This window comes from Lampris incognitus, chromosome 8, assembly GCF_029633865.1.
Source record: "Lampris incognitus isolate fLamInc1 chromosome 8, fLamInc1.hap2, whole genome shotgun sequence".
Classification (NCBI taxonomy): domain Eukaryota; kingdom Metazoa; phylum Chordata; class Actinopteri; order Lampriformes; family Lampridae; genus Lampris; species Lampris incognitus.
The window spans coordinates 12,681,691-12,688,117 of record NC_079218.1 but is presented as its reverse complement, the minus strand read 5'-3'; the positions used below and the strand labels follow the sequence as shown (position 1 = coordinate 12,688,117).

At 42.9% G+C, this 6,427-nt stretch overlaps 1 non-coding gene across 1 annotated transcript; it reads right to left on the bottom strand.

Annotated features, from left to right (window-relative positions):
• Positions 1–5,473: 5,473 nt before the first annotated feature.
• Positions 5,474–5,585, bottom strand: trnal-caa (transfer RNA leucine (anticodon CAA)). Its single transcript has 2 exons — positions 5,548–5,585; positions 5,474–5,519 (listed from the first exon to the last, which is right to left on the bottom strand). It is a non-coding gene; the product is annotated as a tRNA-Leu (tRNA).
• Between the last annotated feature and the right edge of the window lie 842 nt (positions 5,586–6,427).

Below are 6,427 nucleotides of genomic sequence, written 5' to 3'. Positions count from 1 at the left end.
TGCTTAGAGTAAGGCAGTCCATGCCATCTAGATAGTAATTTAAAATGGTCCTTCTCCTCCCACCAAACCCCGTGCGAGGTTTGAACAGAAACATGACGGGACGAGGAACGTCCTATCTGAGAACATTTAGACAAGATAGAAAAAAATGCTCTTAACACCATCACAGACGAGGCAGGTGAGGAGGTGATAAACTAGAAACGATGACATCGTTGCTTTAGAAAGAAAACGATTGCACTGGTTTGTAAATTATTCTCTCTGTGTCAGATGTTCCCGTAGAAAGGAGAAACATGGAGGAACTTTTTAATGTATATGTATTTATAAGTAACTATTTGCAACAGCTGACTCCTGCAGCGATTCATTTGGTTTGTCCTGTTGGCACAGCGCCCCCATGCGGTCGTCTGAGGTACATGTCTTATCATCATCATCACGTTTTACATTTTATAGACGTGTCTGGTCGATAGCAACCCCAGATTTGCGAAGCTCTCGCACACTCTCGCACATGTGCGCTTGGTTCAAGCGTTAGGTTAAAGTTTGGGTGGGGTTGAAGCGGAGTCATAGGTTAATCCCGCGAGAGTTACACAAATCTAGGGTTACCGTCTAGACACGAGCGCCTCATGGTGCCAAGTTCCGAGCCAGTAGAAATGAAGGAAAATAAAACATCAGCTGCTTCGGTGCTCCAACTCGGAAGAAAACAACAGAAATACATTGCACCTTCATTTGAACGTCTGAATATAAAACAAAGCAGTGAATGTTGAATTCTAATGTTGAAAAATGAAAATTGTATGCGCAAAACGGCTAACATGTCTGCGAAGTTGTATTTAAAAACTATGAGGCGCGATTGTTGCCAGAAAACGTGAAAAACGCGAGAGGGAACGAAGGCTTCTTGAGCAAGAGAGCCGCTCAGCCCGCTAGAGCAACTGGCACCTTGCGAGGCAACTCGGTAGCTCTGCAGACCGGAGACTTTGAGGGGGGCGGGGTCATTTTCAATCTGGCCAATCAGAGGTTTGAAATCCTCTGTCAGTCAAAAACTATCCAGGGTGTTTAAGGTGAGGGCACGGCGCTGGGGTTGGGTTGGGATGGGATGGGTGTCGACACGCCCCCCCCCCTCGCCAGGTTTGGCTGCAGCAACTCCTGCATGGTCAGCACGTTCGGGAGGAAGTTTATTAAGAGAGATCTGTGGAAAGCTAAAAGTGCCATAATCACAATCAGATTTATTGCCCGAAGGTTTGCACACATATAGAATTTGCCTCCCGTTTCGTGGCTCACAGTGTACTTAATGCGCCTCTATTTTCACGCGATTTATATTAAAACGCCATTTTTACGCCGTTTTATTCTTTAAAAACGCCGCTTTTTGCTGTACTCGGGTGATTCAGTAAAACGCAATTTTCCGCCGCAAAAAACCCTTCTTCGTCTTCTTCGTCGTCTTCGTCTTCTTCTTCTTCTTCTTGTAATGGCGGGTGACAACTAGCGTTTAAGGTGCATTACCGCCATCTACTATGCTGGAGTGTGGGCCGGAATACTAAAGGATGAAAGGCAAATAATAATAATAATAACAGCACTAGATCCTCTTCATTATGCCAGTTTCTTTTAGGAACACAAACAAGGGTTTATATTTCTTTAAGATTAAATACTCCCACCCCAAATGTCTTGAGTTCCTTCTTCAGCTTTTCTCTATGTGTTGAGTATTGCTGGCAGTGACAAATAACATGCTCAACAGTTTCTTCTGATCCACATTCACAAAGTCCTGATGGATGCTCCCCTAATAGGTGCATTGTTCCATTTAATCCTGTGTGTCCTAACCTCAATTTTGAAATGACTCCTTGTTCCCTAGAATTTTTCCCTACAGACATCCTTCCTCCCACTTTTGGTTTTATTTTATACAAACGACAGCCCTTGTTTCCCTCATCCCATAACTTTCTGCCAAACCGTCATGATTTTGCTTCTTATTATTGTTTTAATTTCAGCTTTGCTGAAGGGCATCTTCATGACTCTGCCCTGCTTCAGGGCTTGTTTAGCCAGTGAGTCCACCATGTCATTCCTCTCTATATCCCTATGAGCTGGAATCCACCTAAACCGAACTGTTGTCTCTGCTTGATGTAGTCTGAATAGTATCTCATAGATTTCGTACATGATATCTGGTCTGCGTTGAGATGACATGGACTGTGATGATACCAGAGCTGACAATGAATCTGAACACACTAGAACCTTTTTAAGCTTGTTTTGCTCTATCCACTATAATGCCAATATCTCAGTTGTATATACTGTTAAGTGATCTGGTGTTCTTTCCTTGATATGTATATCGAACTCTGGGATAACAAACGCAAGTCCTGTGTTCCCTTTTTTAGGTTCCTTTGATCAATATGTATATATTGGAGTGAATGACTGATGAATTGTGTTTAATCTGCTGTCCACTATCTCTGCCCAATTACCTCTTCCTTTCACTCTCTTCATTTCTTCTTGAATATAGAAATCTAATATCACAGGGGGAAATAACCATGACAGAGTCACCGTGTAAAGAAGAATAACTTCTCCCATGTAATCCCATTTCTTCAGCCATTTTATTTGCTGCCCAAGCAAAACATTCTCCCTTTGCTTTCCCACTTTCCCAACATGGTTTGAGGGCCTTCGCAGTAGGATGGTCTTCCCTATGCCCTTGTAGATTTGTCCAGTAGTTCACCATGTTCTGCTTATACCTTAAAGTCAGTGGCATCTCTCCCATTTACACGTGAATCGCTACATTAGGAGAAGTCCTAATAGCCCCACAGCATAATCCCAGTGCCCGAGTTTGTATCACTTTGAGCTTTTTTAATTGTTATTTTGTTGCTGACCTGTACACTACACTTCCATAATCAAACACTGATCTTATTAACACAACATAAATAGTCATCAAAGTGCTCCTATTTGCTCCCCATTCTGACCCTGTCAAACATCTTATTACATTGAGAACCATCTTGCATTTTTTTATGTATCTTATTAATATGATCCCTCCAGGTCAGCTTTGTGTCAAGTAAAACCCCCAGAAACCGAAAAGTCTTTACTTGCTCTAAGTGCTCCCCATACATCTTTACACCTGCTTCCCTTATTTTCTTCCTATTAAACACCAAAATCTTTGTCTTTTCTACAGAAAACCTAAATCCCCATGTGTGACCATTTCTCTACCGCCAAAATCGCTTCTTAACTCTTCCCTCCAAGTAGTGTTAAATTCTTCCCCTTCTTCCATAAAGCCCCATCATCAGCAAACGGTGACTTCCCAATGTCGTAATTTATATCAGCAAATACATCATTAATCATAATAGTAAAAAAGGACTGGGCTGATAGCGCTGCCCTGAGGAGTTCCGGAAGTTCGGGAAGCCTGGATTTAAAAGTTTGTTTTGGTTTGCAAATTTTTTATTTCGAACTAAGTAGCGTCATAACTTCAGTTAAAATTGGCTCAATACATTGGTTGAGGGACTTAAAGAAAATAGTGGAGGCTCTCTGAGACCCCTCTCACCCCTCTTTGAGGCCCCTCTCACCCCTCACAAAAGGTGCAAAATGGTTTAGTCCGCCCCTCACAAGCGGAGCGTCTCTCAGTGCAGCCCATCTAGTCCTGTCACGAGTGACTGCAGGGACAAGTAAAAAGCAGAGTCATGTCTTTCCCAAAGAAAGCAAAATCTGTGTTCCAGAAAAGAAAAGAAAAAAGGGAAAGGGATAGAAGGCAAAATGAGGGAAAACAACTGTTGAGTAATTTCTTCCAAAAGAAAGGTGAGCTAGGAGCTTTTAAAAGAAAGGTGGCTGGCTAACTCCTACTACCACAGCTAGGTAGCAGCTAGCTAGCTAACACCTGAGCACAATATGAGTTAGCTAGCTAGCTAGTACTGTAACACACGCAGTATCGTACATTTATCAGCATCATAGCTACAATGTCATATGAAATTATATCAATGAACATTACCTAGCTTAACATGAAACACATGGTCCTCCGTTTCAGAAACAGCCACAGAGAGTGTAAGGTTCCAGACCGCAGCATGTGAAACATTTGCACCTATTCTGAAGCTGACAGAGATGACTGAAGAGTAGATAAAGACAACATACCAGGCACTGACGAGAACATACGAAAAGGATCTCACAGCTGAATTTGAAAATGAAATGCTGCACCTGAGCACAATATATGGCGCCACGTTTTCACATACTCTATCCCTGTCCCCTCTTGAGCTCCTTAATGGCATCTATAAGATGCAGCTGCAGAGTATTTTTTGGAGAAACTCGTATAGCATTCAGGATTTTCTGCACACTGCCTGTGACTGCTGCTGGGGGTGAACGGGCTTTCAGCAAGTTAAAACGACCTAAAAACTACCTCAGATGAACGATGACCCAGGAGAGGCTGAACAGCCTGGCACTACTCTCAGCTGAAAGCCGATTAGCAAAACAACTGGACTTTAAAGACCTAATCAATTACTTTGCAAACAAGAACTCCTGTCAGCGGGCATTTACCGTGGAATACACATCATGGGTGTCAGCATCAATACCCTAAGATGCATCAAAGTTTGAAGTGATACTATACATTTTTTTCAATTACTGCAAGATAGTTAAGTTAGGTTAAGGTTAGGTTAAATTAGGTTAAAGTAGATTAATATAATGTGAATGTAAATAATATACAGTATGCTAGAACTCAAAAAAGTGCTGTGTAGAGACAAAAGAGGAACGGGGCCCACAGAGACTGCTTATGTATAGGGCCCAGAATGTTGTGCTACACCCCTGTACAGGAATACCAAGGGCTGAGAGAAGAACTAGATCAGATGTGGAAGGCGAAATCCACAGTAGTCCCAGTGGTAATAGGAGCACTAGGGGCTGTGATCCCCAAACTGGGAGAGTGGCTCCAGCAGATTCCAGGAACACCACACGAAAAAGGGTGAGAGGAATAAAGATAGATGTAGGGGAAAAAAAACTTTAATACATCTATCTTAATATTCCGTTCCTCATTTATATATATATATATATATATATATATATATATATATATATATATATATATATGCTAAGGTTCATCACATTGAAGTGTTTGGTATGTGAAGTATAATATCAAACTAAATCTATCTTTCAAATAATATTCTTCTTCGAGGGATGAAGCACAACTCTGGCCACACAAAAATACACTTCAGAGAGCGGCCTCATCCTTCAGAGTTACTGAAGCAGCACCTCTGGTCCGGGTTGCTCGACCTCAAACCTCTACCTACAAAATAACACTCTGTCAAATATGTCAAATCTAATTTTGTGAGAAATGTAATCATAATGTAGGCAGGTGTGGTAGGTAAAGGACAAAACCTAATCGGGCTATTGCCAGCCCTGTCTTTACAAAACATGTGTTGGGTTATTCCGAGAGAATTATGATTTAAATAAACACGTCAAAGGTTACCGAGAACACATAACTTGGCCTTGTGCACCTTGTTATCTTCAATGAGGTATTCAAGATGAATACATTGTTCGCAATAAATCATGTCAGAAGTGGGATTCGAACCCACGCCTCCATACGGAGACCAGAAGCCTCACGTCTGTGAAAGGAGCTTAATCCTTGAGTCTGGCGCCTTAGACCGCTCGGCCATCCTGACATAACGCTCATCGATATATAGAGAGATATAGAGAGTGAGGGGGGGGCGGGAGAGTGAGTGAGAGAGAGAGAGAGAGAGAGAGAGAGAGAGAGAGAGAGAGAGAGAGAGAGAGAGAGAGAGAGAGAGAGAGAGAGAGAGAGAGAGAGAGAGAGAGAGAGAGAGAGAGAGAGAGAGAGATCACATTCCATCACAAATATCACCCCTCCTTGTTTTAGGGTTCAAATCAAGACGCCTGTTATTCCACCCCCAAACCCTCCCTGACTGGACGCTCAATAATTAGAACAACAGATTGATTGACAACCCGGTAGAATAGAAAACCGGCAGTACTGATGGTTTCCTGAGGACCTTATTGAGAACCGCTGGCATATCTGCTCAAATTCTGAACCCATATTCTGAAATTTTGCCTTGATTATGTGTTGAATTTTAGTTTACATCATGTTTAATTAAATCAACAACATTTTCCCAGACCAACAGGAGGCAGCACCTAAGGCTGCGTCCTGTCCCCGATTCTCTTCTCACTTCACGCCAATAGTTGCACCTTCGGACATCAATCTGTCAAGCCCCTGAAGTTTGCAGACGGCAGAACCGTCATCGGGCTCATATCCGAGGGTGGCGAGTCTGCACGAGCCAACCCGTATCACTTTAAACTCTGATGCGCGCAAACGCGGCATGGTCAACTGTCACGTGTAATGCATTCGTATATATTGCAGCGAATTCCGGGGGGGGGGGGCAGTCCGGGAACCGCCACAACCGGGACGCGAACCCGTACGTCCTGCACCGCAAGCGACAACGTTAACCAGTCGACTAAAGGGTCCGACCCCTTAGCCAAGGACCAACGTGTC